The 15,794-nt window shown below is 37.0% G+C and overlaps 1 protein-coding gene across 8 annotated transcripts in view; it reads left to right on the top strand.

Annotated features, from left to right (window-relative positions):
* LOC129775051 (uncharacterized) overlaps positions 1–15,794 on the top strand; it is a 423,013-nt gene that overhangs the window by 107,363 nt on the left and 299,856 nt on the right. The gene's annotated exons all lie outside the window — the stretch shown is intronic.

Genomic DNA, 15,794 nt, shown 5'->3' with positions numbered 1-15,794 from the left:
TATCAGATACAATTTAAGCTCACGATTTTTGAACACATGCAAAGAATTGTTTTGCTGTCACATAGAATACATATTCAATACTAGAAAGTTAATTTACTTTCACATATTTATTTCAGAAGTGTGCTCATTTCATCTGGAAATCCTGAAGCTTCTTGAGGCGTTGGCAGTAGCAACAACAATTTTTGAAGTGGCTCGTATGTTGTGTTATAATATGAGCTCCATCAGAGCTCGAGTTTTGAAGCGCACAAAAACGAACAGAACGATTTTATATACATAGACTCTTTTTCTATCATTTAAAAAGATTTTCAAAAAAAGAAAAGATAAAGTAAGCATGTACTGATATCTATAGATCCTCACTTGACAAAGGATGAGGAGTAAAAGGTCGAAATTTTCAAGAGATTTCTGAACACCTGTATCTTCGATATAAACGATGACATTAAGATAAAAAATATAGCTACAAATTTCTAGTGTGAGATGTGTGTATGTGTTGTAGATAAAATACTTTGCAAGAAAAGATAAAGCGTTTATAGTTTGTTTTCAAAGTTTCTCTAGATTTTGAGAATATATGCTTAAAAGCAATCCAATCAACATGATTATTTCGCGTCCATTTGATTCATAGAGAGTTTCAGTTGAACTATTTACTACAGAGGTATTTTCTATCGAATGAAAAATTATCCTTTGATTTCGAATTAAGAATATTTCATGAAATAATGAACGCACAGCAAATCGATGGTCAAATCTACTCATCGCAATCTTGGAAATATTTAATACATGGTCCAGTTGATGCTTTGACGAATGCATTATTTTATAAAAGAGTTACAGCGTTTCAAAGATCACTCAAAACATTTTCGACATTTCGCCACAGGAAATGTCTGTTCATTCACACGATCAATTTACATTTAGTCATCAGCGCAATAGAAACCTTTTCCGCAATAGTTTCAAAGGGTACTAATACCATATTAAAAGTATTTTCAATATCTATATTTTTTTAAAAATTTTTCAACTGCTTATTGACCATCCTGCATTGAGTGTCTAAATAGCTTCCAAAATGCCCGTGGGGAAAAAACATCAGAAAACTCACAACTCAATCTTTTTTTACTAATCTTGCACGATAAGTTATTTGTATTGCTCTTTAGTTTTCCTCCACTTAAATCCTTATCAAAACGTCACAGTTTACCAGAGAGCAATTCAACGCCAAATTAATCCTCCGCTGCCCCGATCCTCCCCATTTTATTGAAATTTTGTTCATTTTTTCCAAAAATGGCCCTGAATCCTGTTGCCCGATTGAAACATTTTTTTTGAGAAATTTATTAACCTTCTATTTTTTTTTATAAATGTTCAAACTATTGAGAAAACTTTCTCATAAATTGAATAAAATATCGAAAACTATTATATCTGTTTAAAATAATATTATTATATATAGGTTATTAGGTGGCTGATCCGAACAATTTTAAGAGATAGGGGATCATAAAAAATCTTCCACGCTGATGATCAAATCTTAACTACTAAAGAATTATTGAACTTTTCCTTGAGACCGGGTTTTTGCCTTAAAATGACTAAACTGAAAATTCAAAAAGTGCGCACGATGCTGTCATTTGAGGAAAATTTGCATAAAATTATGTTGTGAACACATTTAAATTAGTGGAAGATAAAAAGAAGGATAATAGTTTGGTGTCAAGGAAAGAACTGTAGAGTGGTTGGAGAGCTTCAATTTGGCTGATAGAAACAATCCAGTTTATCATGCATTTTTGGAAAATTAATTAAAAACACAAAATTTTAAGTTGGTTCCTTACATTTAAAAGTTGATCCTGGGTTCTATTAATTTGAAAGTTTTACAATTGCATTCTATGCAAAATTTTCTTATCTTTCAAATGAACGGTATAATTATTCTAAGGAGCGTACTTTCTAAATTAGAGTCAGTTCAAGACATAAAATTAGACTTAACAAAAATTCAACAATGTCCTAGTTGAGAATTGACTACATGCGTAGGATTTTTTCATCAAATATGATCCTCTATCACCTCCTGAAATATTTTATAATTTATCAGAACACTGGCTCAATTGTTTTAAGTTGACGACTATTGATGCATAGACAATCTCCTGCAAATGTAAATATTTATTCCTAGAAATTAATGAAATGAAAATACTTTGGAAACATGATTTTACACGCAATTCTGTATGAAAAACTATACAGACGTTATTATCATATATTGTTCTCGAGATATAACAAAACGTATAGAAAATTATATTTGATAAAAATCATTTACGCATATCATGGAATCTCAACCATTATGGAATCGTTTAATTTTTAAAGTTTTGGCTATGAGGGCTATGAATACCCCGTAACTATAAAAGTTCGATCATAGGAAATAGTTTGTCATTCACAATTTACGTGAGATATTTTTATAATACAGATTTCACTGAAGAAGAATCATGATATGAGAGAAAATGTATGAACGTTTGACTGGGCAGCACTCTCAGGCTTCTCAATCCGTTTATTGATAAATACGGAGAGAAAATTCTTCCTGTCCACGTGGACTCAGTCTATACCCCCTCCCCCCTCTCCATGGACAAGAGTGGACATTTTCTTATCCCCTACCCCCCTAAAGCTGTCCACGTGGTATGTGGACAGACCCCTACATGTCCGTTATACCCGCACCGATAAAAATGTTGTACTTTTCGGCTTGTTTTAATTTCAGTAAAAACATGGAAAAACACATTTTTATAAAACATTTGGCCAGTTATTTCGAAAACCAGTATATTGAACTGTAAGAAACTGCTTTTGGATTTTATTTTATTTATATTCTGATCAAAGTGATTCCATGATAAATTGAAAGTTTTTGGTTTTGATAACAAAAATAAGAGTCACAGAGAGAGACACTGTGAACATAGTGTAACAACCAATAACGCTCAAGTTAAACAACGATCCTTCCGCTTTTCCTATGACTGAAACAAGATCCGGACGCTTAGAAATTCATCAGGTAACCAGGTGGATGCAAAAACAAACAAAAAAAAACCAGGTACTGGTTTTTGCGATCTAACCTTGTTCTTTTTTCTTTTCGTCGCCCACCGAACTGTTCGACGGTGGACGGAGAAGAAAAACAATTCCGCCACTCTCTGCTCAAAGGTTGTTTGCAAATGCAAAAACGATGCTCCGATGCACAACAAAGGAATCTGGAGGCTCAAAAAAGCGGAAGCAACACGTGAATTGGTCTCTTGATGTGTGCGTAATGATGACCCAACGACCCGCTAGAGAGAGTTGGTTTGTTGATAGCGTCAGCGGTTTCGATGCTTCTAGTCGGCTTGAGCCCAAGTTTGACTCGTCAGCGAGAGTCAGCGAAGAAAAAGTTGATGAAAATAGTTTGGTGTCGGACAAAACGAGAAGAAAAACTACGGCGTCGTTTTTTTTTTCGTTGAGCGCTCAACGAGGACGCGAACGAGGAAAAACATCAACAGAGTGAATGTATTCATCTGAAACGGTGTTGATTTATGCGTTTTTCTTCTGCCAAACAAAAAAAAGGGAGTGTTGTATACTTTGTGTGCTTTGCGCTATTATCCGAGTTGTTTCAACTTTCTTACAGGAAATTCTATTCCTAAGATACGTAAGAATAACTTTGGAAGGATTGTATGAAATAATAAATACGACTGTTGCATATGTTTCGATTTTCTAGGTTTCAATAGTGCCGCAGTTTGAATAAAAGGTTTTCTCGTTTTCATTCTGCGGTCTTAATTATTTCTGATTTGCTGCTCAAGAAAGCAGCTTAAAGTTTCCATAATTATGGAACTCTTAAGTGAAATGCACGAGGATAACCAACTCATAAACAATATATTTTGCTGTTGATTGAAATCTTGAAATTATTTCCGGATACGAAGGATTTGGCGCGAACTCGTCTACGGGATGGCAGTACCTTCTAAGAATAGTAACAGTAACAGTAACACAGTATATAGCCTTGGATTCAGTCTTTATCCAAATCACAAAAAAATCATAATCATCTCTCCTGTTTCTATGTGCAGCCTAACTTCGCTGCTCAAGTTATCTGGAGCACTTCAAAATATTTTGTATTCAGAAACAACAAAAGATATTTTTCTGTCCAAGTGAGTGCTGACCAAAAGTGCACTCTTGCCAGAAGTGCTATCTGGTGCTATCTTCTTTTGCTCGTCTGCCTGTTGGAAGGTGAAACCATGTGAAGGAGCAAATACCAGCATCAAATTATTCATTGCTGAAAGTGGAACAAGAATCAGGGTATGATGGTCCGGTCATGCTTCAGATTCGGGTATTATAAAGCGTGCTGATTTTGGGAATCATTTGAATATAAGCTACAATGTTGGACAATGGAAACGGTATTAAAGAGTCATTACCATCGTGAATGAACATTCTCCATTAGCTATTGTGAATTTTGCTTCGAACTTGGTTCAACTGTACTGTTCTTAATTGATATAAATATTTGACCTGGACATTTTTCGATACAGAAAACAACTTATCATAATACATATCTGGGAAAAGTCACAGTCAAAACCAGTAGTAAATGTTTTTATTAGCAGATCCCGTAAAAAACAAGCATCGTTAGTTTTTAAGATTTTGTAGTTGTTTTCACTATTTGGTTTGCTGTTTTCATGCTAAGCGCTAGAAAAGGTAACAATCTATTGTAAATGGATGAAGGAATTAAATTAAGGAATCTTCTTTGATACTGATTTATATTAAAGTAGTGTTAAAAAACACTATTATAATACACTGGTAAAAACAGAAATGGCCGGAACAACATTAGAAAAGGACCTTACACTATTTTTAAATAAATACCAACCAACCCAAACCAACGAGAAGAAAAAATTGATTTTTAAATCAGGTTTTCATTCATTTTGAACAACAATAAAAAAACCGGATTCCGGAGGTAAATCTGTGGAAAAGGTCGAACGAACAAACGGTCTCCGAACTGCAAAAAGGATGTGTATCATTCCTGTAACTATCCTGTATGGTAGGGAAAACTCCATCAACTGCAGAGATGCTTGAGCTTGAGCTTGGGTAGACTGTACAATTCGTAGTTGCTCTCCGTGATTGACCTGAACCAACTCAGTCAACTGCAGAGATGCTGTCGAAAAACCCACTGTTTTGCCATCCACTGAAGAGCAAAGAGATCGTGAGCTGCCTAGAAGACATCGCCGCCAGATCCAGATCATCTAATCTGTGAAGAGATATTTTATATCCAGTACGCTAAAAATCTAGGTAACCACGACATCCTACCATCCCGAAGCGAACGGCAAATTCTGTGTGCAAATGGAGTTGGCTGAACTCATAGTGAATGGATGAACTCTGGAGCATTCTACACTCTGTCCAGCTTCTATAAGACCAGGTCTTGCTGCGTTGTGTCATTGTAAACAAATAATGCTTCTATTTATATTCTAGTGTGTAGTGTATTGGTGACAACCATACATTGCATTATTTTCATATGTGTGTGTGCAAGCGCTGAGCGTAAACGAATGTTTTTGTATTTTTCAGGTGTCAAGTTTCTATAAGACCAGTTACATCTTCCGTTGTTTTAGTTGTTCTGATCAATAAATCTATTGTTAACTATCACTGGGATTCGAGTTGAGTTAAGTTAAAGCAATAAATTAATAGAAATAGTCTCCTTAAAAAATGTATGCTGTTGGGGTAAGACCGTCACCCTTTGAGTGGAGTGAACCCGGCATGATTTCCAGTTAGTTGAAGGCTATTGGGACATATTTTACCTCTATTTCACATGCCTCACAGCTCTCAAGGAAATCAAATTGTGAGAGTGGGTCCCAGGAGAACCTCACCCTCGCAAAAGAGACTTTCGTTGGTGGAGTTTCTGTCAAACGTGCTTCCAAGACTCTGGAATCCCCAGGTCTACATTACAGGATCACGCTTCGCGAAAGGTGGTAAGCTTGAAACTAGATTTCATTGAACTAGTAATTGAATTGTGGTGTGGTTTGAGGTGCCGCATGATAGATTTGGCTAATATCAAATTCTTTTCTTTTCCATATTCCATGTTCACCGGAGCTTGTTCCGATCATATCTCCGGAATCTGTTGAGGGATTTGAACCATATTCGATAGTGTCATCTGGAATTAGAATACCTCCCATTTGGCGGTTGCCACATTCAAACTGGTTTAACTGGTGTCAGGTATATTTATTGACAAATTTAGGGGGTCGGTGTTATTCCTCACGGTGTTATTCCTCACGGTTTTACCCGCACTGGTTGGTGAACTCTGTTTTATGTCAGCTTTGAAAATAGACAATGATTCTGTGAGGGAAATAAAACAATAGAGTAGTGCGGGGCAAAGGTGCGCACGGGGCAAAAGTGCGCATTGGCCTTTTTGAATCAAACGAGCATAAAAATTCTACAACAGTGTATTCGTTTGATACATTATTAGCAGCTCACACATAAAAACACGATACATTTCATGAAACTGGCAAAAAGTTATGAGGTAAAAAGAGTTTTACGATGTTTTGATCTATTTTTTTTCAGTTTTGGAGATGATGATTTAATAACCTAAAATAACTGGGAAGTTCGAAACTACACTGTCAAGGAAATCTTCATTCTATAGTAGATGATAGTGCGTATTTGTTTTTGTGGAAAAGTTCAAGAGCTGTTTTAAAAATTCGATTAGTTCAAAAATTGCTTGTGGGGCAAAGGTGCGCAGTGGCTGTGGGGTAAAAGTTCGCACTAGCGTTTTGCTCTGAAAAAAATTTATAAAATGTTTTCAACAAAATTTTTAACGGGACCCACAAGAAGAAAGCTGATTTGAAGAAAAGCACTCCAGAAATGCTCAAATGGCCGACACAGGCTTCGGGAGGGAGTCTCGAAGCGTCGGATTGCGGCAGAACTCGGTATTTCAGAATCAGTTCTGAGGAAGAGGCTCATATCAGAAAGTGATTTATGATTTGAATATTCTTTTATAGACATTTCTACTTCTGCCGGGAAGTGTCAGTGAGCACCTAAGGCTTCAGATTCAGATAGATATTTACGAGTAAGCAGTCTGAGGATTTGGCGGACCACTGCAGGGCACTGGACAAAGCTTTCTATGGTATGACTCTCAAAGATCTTGTATCTAAGCTTACTTAAATGCTCACGGTTAAGATGATTATAGTGTATTTTTTTTGTCAGCCTCTCCGAATACATAGAATACACAGTATGAATGAACTAAATACTAATCGACTGAATAAATGACCCAAGATAACCTGAATCCAACTGAACCAAATCAAAGTGATTTTCAAAGATGAATTTATTTATGAGCACTGACTTTTATAATAGTTGGCTCCCTTTTGAATGATAATACTTTGCAGGTAATTGTTGAAATTAACAACAAAACTATAACGAGCTCCATATCCGTCATACTTGTGCCCAATTTTAAACTGACTGAAACAAACTTAAAGTTCAAATTCTTAACTATAGTACATATAGCAAATACACCGATCAACATTCATGTCACATTGCTAAAGGATTATGTCTTTCTCATCTTTTCAGGTATGCTTGCCATGAGAATCGATAAGTACCTCCAGCGCATCTTCCATGCAGTCTCTCTCACTGTGTGTGTGTATGTCGTCCCTACAACCACCGTCTTATCACCCACTTCAGATTTCCTGGTCGATTCCATACATGATTGAATAAAGACAAATAAGCTATAAATAGCCCCCGAACCGAGATTTCCATCCTTTATCCCCACTGGAACGTTTCACCTGTCATCCTGATTCTTGTTTCTATCTAGCTGAAAAAGGGAACACAAAAAAAGGCTTCTTAAAGGGTGATGTATTCAGCCAGTGCACACGCGTGGAAGAGAAAGCCTTCAACTGTACCGGAACTGGAAAATGGAGAGTAAAAAAACTAAACAACAGCCGAGCAGCTCTGAAGCGAGACGAAGTGTTTTCCTTCTTCTTTACCGTTAAGTTTGATTTTCCGCTGCGAAAAACCGCCACGGAAGTTGGAAAAAGCGATTGCTTTCAAAACCAGGGGAAATCTTGGCTTCGCTCTTTGTAAACCTCTGCACCGTTGTGCCGTACCATCACAACAGGAATGTGCAGCATTCGCTCGGGGACGGGATCAAACGTAACATCTTTAACAAGAGCGATTGTTCATTTATAAAGGCGAAGAAAGACGTCGAAAACTGTTGCGCTCGAAAAGTATTTTTGATGTTTCATTTTTCTCTATTGGCAGTTGTTTGACGATTTGACTAACGGGTGTATTCGTTCTCAATCACTTCGTTGTTTGCAGAGTTTTTTTTGTAGAGGATTCGATTTGTACTCGAGAGTGAAATATCGCCACATCTCACATATCAAGATGGAGAAGGGTCAAACCATGTTACCTCTCACATAGAGATTGTGCTTCGTATATACTTATGAACATCAATGAACCGTAGGGAAGAACTGTTCTCATGACATTCACATTCAACGGTTGCTAAAATCAATTATCACAACGATAAATGAACAAAAGCCGTTGAAGGCTCGGCGAAAAGAAGCAATTTTAATGAACTAACTGTGACATACTTTCTGAATTACCACAGAGCTTAAAATATCAACGGAGAACAATAGTGACAGCTTAAAAAATTACTCACGGGATTTCCGCCGATTACCGTTTTGTCTCAAATTCCGAGCACTTCATTTTTAAAAGTAAATTTACTAAACGTTAGTGTTCTAAATAATTGAATAGTAAAAATCCTGATAATCTTTCTGGTTTTGGGTCCATTTTAACATTATTTAATGGTATCGAAAAAAAATTACCACCATTGATAAAATGTTTGCGTTAGCAAATTCCGTAAAAAATAAGCATCGTAATTTTTTCAGCTTTTGTAGTTGTTTTAACTATTTTATGTGCTGTTAGAGATGAACCAGCTTTTGGCTGAAAATCTCTTTTATAAAGAAAGAAAAACAAATATTTTGTGTGCTGTTTTTATGGTAAGAAAAGGTTAAAAGCCACTATAAATGAACAGTTCAATTATGAAGCAACAATATAAAAAGACCTAACGCCATTTGTAAACAAATGTTTGTAAGCGTTTGCTATGCAAAACGTAGGTCGCGAGCGCAATCCAACGGGATTAAAATTTCAATCCAGGACCTAAATCAGCACCAGCACCAAAGGACAGCTAAGGCGGCGGTGATACTGGAGCTTGAGCTTGAGCTTGAGCTTGGGTAGACTGTACAATTCGTAGTTGCTCTCCGTGATTGACCTGAACCAACCAAATTGCACAAAGAACACACAGAATGACGCTTGGGACTAGCAAATCATTCTCGTTGTGCAATTTCCGGTGATCCGAGCTTTAAATGGTCAATAACGACGCCGGCCACGTCCTTACAGTCACCAAGGGAAGGGAAGGAATGTTAGTATGATATTCGCCGCCCGAAAGCCAGAAGGGTCGCCTCTATAGCGTGGTTCCCTAGCGAAAACCATGGGAGGGATAGTTGTTAGTGGGAAGAGGTAAGAATCAGGATTCACTTTGGTAAGTGATGTGATTATGTAAACGCAAATTATCGATCATTTTACGAAGCCGAACTTCGGAAATCTTATGTGTCAAAATACGTGGCAAAGATTATCTTTAGGTATCCTGAGAAGGAAAACCTGTGAAGCTTATCGGACCGGCTATATATTATATTATTTATCGCACATACTCGCAATCGGGACGGTGGAGAGTAAACTGTGGGAAACCTAAGAAGGTAACCAAGAGAAATCTTATAAAATCAATCTAACAAGAAATGTAAATTGTTTATCGTTGCGCATTTTCTTTATGAAACTCCAATTGCTACGCCGGAGAGTCATGTTTAGGAAACCTGAGAAGGTAACCGAGAGAACTCCTTTAAAATTAATCGATCCGGATATAAATTATGCTGTTCATTGCATGTACGCTTTATAGAAATCCAATCGTGAGAGCGGAAAGTCATCTTTGGAAACCTTAGAAGGTAAACGAGTGAAATCCTCTAAAAGTTTTTTTCATACTTTCTGAAGAACTTCCATTAATTGAAAGCGTAAAGAACATACAAAATATGTACATACATATATAATAAATACACATATAACATTACAACAACAAACATCATTACCTATTTTTTAAACACATAGTCGACTTAGTCGAAGTTTGGCCAGAATATGTAGAAATGTATTCCTCTACGCGTATTCAAAGATTGCCAAATGATGGCCCTACGTTTTCCAATATTTGGGGGCCTAAGCATAATTTCACAACATTAACTTTCGGTATGAGCATCTCTAGATATATTTGCTTGGCCCATGATATCCATTTTAGAAAACACGGCGCTGTGAAGGGAGACGGGTGCAAATATCTGAGCGAAGAGCAAAACCACACCAAAACTCTTTGCTTCTATACAGCCACACCACACATATAAAAGAAAATGAGAGAGAGGGATTATGGCGATCGAAAGCGATGAATGCGAACGATGACGTATCACATAACAGTCACAAAATTGTTGAAATGGAGAGATATATGGACTAATAGGTAGATAGGTAAAGACATTGCGAAGAGAGAGAGATAGAACGAAACTCCACTAGCTGATAAGTAGATCCCACTCTCCAAAGGTCCAACATCCGCTCAGGAACATATTCGCGCCACTTCTACTTCGTCCAGCCATTGACCGCTGCGGGAACCCCCATTTCACTGATGATCTGAATGAAAAAACATTAACGGTCTCCGGGATCCGCATTCAAAGAATGCTATATGTATATAATATATAATATGTATGAGATGTGAAACTGAAAATAAAAACTTAGCCCATATCGGTCTATCCTCAGCCCAGCCATGTCAGCAATTCCTTTTGTTGTGATATTTTCACTGCGGCGGTGTAAGCAAATATCGCGAGCAGAGAGCGACGATTAAAAACACACTGCGCAACCGAGAGCGCGACGACTGAGAACGAAACCGAGGCCGAGAGTGCAACGAACAAAAGCACATTGAGATAGACAATTAGGAGCATAACGACTAGGAAACTCTCACTAACAGCGAAATGGAAAAATGGCTTCGTTCGACCCGGTGAACCATTACTCATTTTTATTTGTGCGATTAGCGATGGAATTAAGCTAAATTTCACTTATTTTCACTTCTGTAGAACAGACAGCACATTTTTCATCCATTTCACAAACTGTAACACCTTTGGACGATAGAAATCCGCCCAACCGCAACCGCACAAACAACACATCACAGAGCGAAAAAGCGCACGTCACTAAGGCGGCGGTGATACTGGATGCAGAAAAGTGGTCGTACGAATTGTATGCAATAGTGGAAGTAAACAACCACATTGAGTTGTATTGGTGTGGTTACATTGCTTCCCCCTTGCTTCGTTCGAATTCGTCAGCTTCTATCGAACAAAATTGTTTGTTTCTCTTCGTACAATCAAATTTTCGTGCGTACTCCCAGCCAATGTCACCTTACCCAAATGTTTCATATATAATTAGCTATGGTTACTTTCCTCTTGGTTGCTTACAGTCTGCAAAGATCGTTACGGTATCAAACATAATACTTACCACAGCACAAAACAAGAATCACAACACAAAACAACAATCATAACAAAACCAATCGATGCCAACTAGTTTGTCAAAGGATAGGAACGGATGGAAACGAACTCGCTATACGAAATGTAATTGTTTATGGCGAATATTCTAGACGCAACCCATACAACAATTGCGCTATTCAAAGTATTATGGAGGCAGTCGTATAAATAGGGCACGGAATGTTTAAACAAGGTTTTTAGAGGCGAATGAACTGAATAGTTTGAAGCCTCCTAAAAACAAAAATCTGCAAAGATCAACGTCATTGACTTTATCAGATCGAATCTCTTCTTCGTCATCGGGTAGCCTGTCTACTCTCTTTCAACAAAAGCCACAATAACAAAACCCGGTTCCTGAAGTAACAGGTTGGACTCGATTGAATGCAGACTCGATTATATATGATTCGATTATATACAATTTTGGATTACATTATATACAGTTTAACCCTTTGCGGTCGTATGTCTGCTTGCATCCACCATAACAAGGAATAATACGAGTACTAAATACTTTAGCGAACCGTATGTATTAGTTTACACTTTTTTAAAACGAATTTCAATGTCTTGTGAACTTGTTCACGAATTTTCTGTTGGTGATAGATAACGGTACTCGATGTAAACCAAAAAAATATTAGCGTGGAAAGAGAAGAGGATCCTTTCAAGGGAAATTAATTCGGAAAAATATTTCACCTAGAAGAATGAAATATTTCAACATTAAGGTGAAAGTCAAGACAAAGGGGGTAAAATAGTGATTTTTGAAGATTTTAATTGAAGGCTCACCAAGAATTGTTCAAAAAGATAATGCAGTCCAATTAATAAATATAGGAGTAAGAACAAATTATAGCACTTTTAGAGAAATCTGTGATGTTGTTGTCGGATAGGAACAAATACAAATACAATCAATAATTACGAGAACAGTATCTAATTTTTTTTGCGAATGTAATACTTTTTTCAAAAAACAGGAAGTGGGTTATATCTATGGTATAACCGCAAGGGTGACGTAGGACTATCGTTGATTTAGAGATCATTTGTTTGAAGTTGAATCTGAATTCATTCTGAATGAATGAATATTTGGAGAATGAATATTTCGAAAACGAGAGCGTTACGTTGGGGGCACAAGGTTTTATGCATCCAATATTGGATACGGAAATATCCTACTGATAGGGAAGAATAATCTTCAGAAGCTATCCTGTTAATTGCGATTGATTGAAAAATCACAAAACCAAATGTATTTGGTCACAGTGTTACATGGATAGAAAACTAAACTAAAATAAACTTTTTCACATGGAAGTAATTTTAAATTCCCAGAGGAACTGGCAGATTATTTTCAGTTACGATTAGATATTTCCACATTTTCCTCGATACTGAAAGCCCACCAGTGGTTAATGCTAACTCGATAACCATCTGTTAATAGCACTTGATTGAAACATATTTGGTCACAGTGTTACATGGATAGAAAACATTCAAATAAACTCTTTCACATGAATGTATTTTTAAATTCCTAGAGGAACTGGCAGATTATTTTCCGGATCTTTCTCGATTCTGAACGGCATCCAAACGGAAAGAATTCCGTGCGTGTATGTGTGTGTGTGTAGCAGCTGCTTCGAGATCATCCCGGGGAACCGTTTGTGGCATCACTCTCCTCCTGATGGATTCCCTTCTGGCCTAAGGTGTACAAACAGGCTCTTGGTGACACCGTTCATCCGCGCTTTCATGATAAATGAAGAGCTTCACCACAACAGCAACAACATGCTCCAATCGCTGTTCAATTAGAACTGAGTGGATTTCCGAGCGGCGCTCGCTTATATACCGATTGGTGATTTCAATAGCCTGTTTTGAAAGCAAATTTAAGACTATTGAAACAAGTTTTTGGATCAGAAAGTAACAAGTATAGAACGCGTAGACATTTAATCTTTCGAATGAAGTGTTTATCATAACATATCGTTCAGTTGTTCAGGAGCTATTAACACTCAAAATCTCGGTCTCCGGCGTAACGCTTTCGTTTTCGAAACTTTGATTTTACACCCCGGTATAGAAATGAAAGACGTAGTCCTACGTCAAAAAATGCACTTGTCCAAAAAAGTTACTCCTATACTCGCGTCGGTGTGTCAGACCGAAAGTGTAAAAAAAGTGACAAACGTCATCGTTTAGCGTATCGCATGTGTTGGTAAGAAGGGGCTTACCAACACATGCGATACGCTAAACGATAACGAACGACGAATAACGAAGCTAGAGAAATCGCACAAAGTTGAAGTGTTGATATTTTCTGAGAAATGAACGAATTATTGATTTCTCGGTTTGACAGACCAATGCGACCAATGAGTATAGGAGTGTTAATAAGTAAATTCGAAAATGATGATGCAGACTGCGATGTGTCATTTTTATAAATTAGTGTAGGCACAATTATCATCCCATCTTCTTTCCCCTCGTATTGCTGTTTAAGGCTTAGATCATATGGAATTGAGTATGGGTTTTGGAATATTTCGAAAACGAAGCAGGTAATTTTAACACAAAAATATAAAGAATAATTACCATGAAAATGTGAAAAGAATTGATAAGGAAAAAGGTAATTTATTATTCCTTGATGAAATTTATTCTAAGGTCAATGTAACCCGCCGTCGGAAGAGGCGGCCTCTCACACGCAACCCGGTGTTACACCGATTGCCCGGATAGTTTGAAACATAGGAGACGAGCAATTCATGTTTGAATTGGATTTAACAAACGTGAAAATCTCAATTCAATAGTTACAAAAATTATTCCTTCTTTGACTTTAAGCTTCTCTGTCGGGTGGTTTTATTTTATTATCAATATTATTAACAAAATTTAATTTTTCAAAAATATTTCTTTCTTTTTCATTCGGGATTGTTTATCATTCGGGTAAACGTTTTATCCATATAAATGGTATTCGAGCGACTTTGTTTCTCGTAAATGCTCTAGATTCTCATTGTGTTATAATACTGTTATTTTATCTCCTTCCAACGCGTTTTCTTTCCTTCTTTCTTTTTTAACAGATTTCAACATCTCAGTCTATGAATTTTATGTCAACTGCTTGAAACTGACAACTTTCTTCTACGTGCATGGGCTACGTGATCCAAATGTCTGGATAATGTTTATAATCGAATTTGAAAGTCCATCATTCATACAAATTTCATAATTTTATTAGTATAAAAGTGAAACTATATATCTTTTTCATAACTTTGGAAAACATAGTATGCAACGCCGCTTTTTCTCTTTTTTGCTTTACCCACGCAATATATGAGTTTTAGGATACCAGTCAATGTATAAATATTATCATTTTAATAACGCTTTTTAGGATTAAATATGAAAAACGCCTCTAATGAAGTATAACTGTAAATATTACATTCGTGTAAATGTTACGTTCGGGTAAATATTGTATTCGAGTAAATGTTCATTCGGGTAGATGTTTCATTCGGGTATTCGTTACATTCGGGTGATGGTAATTCAGGTAAATGTCTTTCGCTTAAATGTGACAAAATCATCTGGAAACACTAAGCAAACGAAATACAGGCTCCATAGGCTGTTGTGATCTCTATGATCTGGTGGTCAGATTTTTACTACTCTACTTTAAAAGTAAATATTTTTACGTCTGAATCTTCTATGATATTCTGTTCTTCTGCAATAAATGGAATATTTAAAAATGAATGGTATTGTAGAACAGTTGGCTTAGAGCAGGGACGGTTATCTGTTATTTAAAACATCGACGGGGAAATCAGCAAATTTCTATTTTGGGGTAAAGATGTATGACAATCTACTGCTCTCGTATAAGTTAACATATAAGTGAACGTGTACAATGTACATATCAGAGAGACGGGCTAAAGCGGGGATACGCTCTTGCCCCTCCTAGCAAAAATTCAATGGCCAGAATGCACATATTCATGAAGCATACTCAATTATCATTTCGAAAAATAAGTGTTACAGTCCTTACTTCAGTTTTCAACAGTTTTGAAATCATCCTTTACTTTAACACAAGCAACACAGCTTAACAACACGTGCGGCCCCGACTTGATCGCGAACCTACGGCTGTCGTCGATTTTGGCTTGAAGTACCGCCATGAGTACTCGCTCGAAATAAGCTAGCTTCGTGCACTTCTCCCACACCCTCGCTCAAAAGCCCTGATGTCTATCGGGGTTGCTCTTTTTGTACCGATGCTGCTCGTGTATACGTTATGCTTTGCGTACAACAGCCCGAAAAGAATGATGGCGGGTTTCCATGAAGAACAGAACTGTCAAGTGGTGTTTGAGTGGCAGTTGGAGCGAATGGTAACGGGTAAAAAAG

Source organism: Toxorhynchites rutilus, chromosome 3, assembly GCF_029784135.1.
Source record: "Toxorhynchites rutilus septentrionalis strain SRP chromosome 3, ASM2978413v1, whole genome shotgun sequence".
Taxonomy (NCBI): domain Eukaryota; kingdom Metazoa; phylum Arthropoda; class Insecta; order Diptera; family Culicidae; genus Toxorhynchites; species Toxorhynchites rutilus.
Note: the sequence above shows the minus strand (reverse complement) of the source record. Positions and strands in the feature narration are given on the sequence as shown.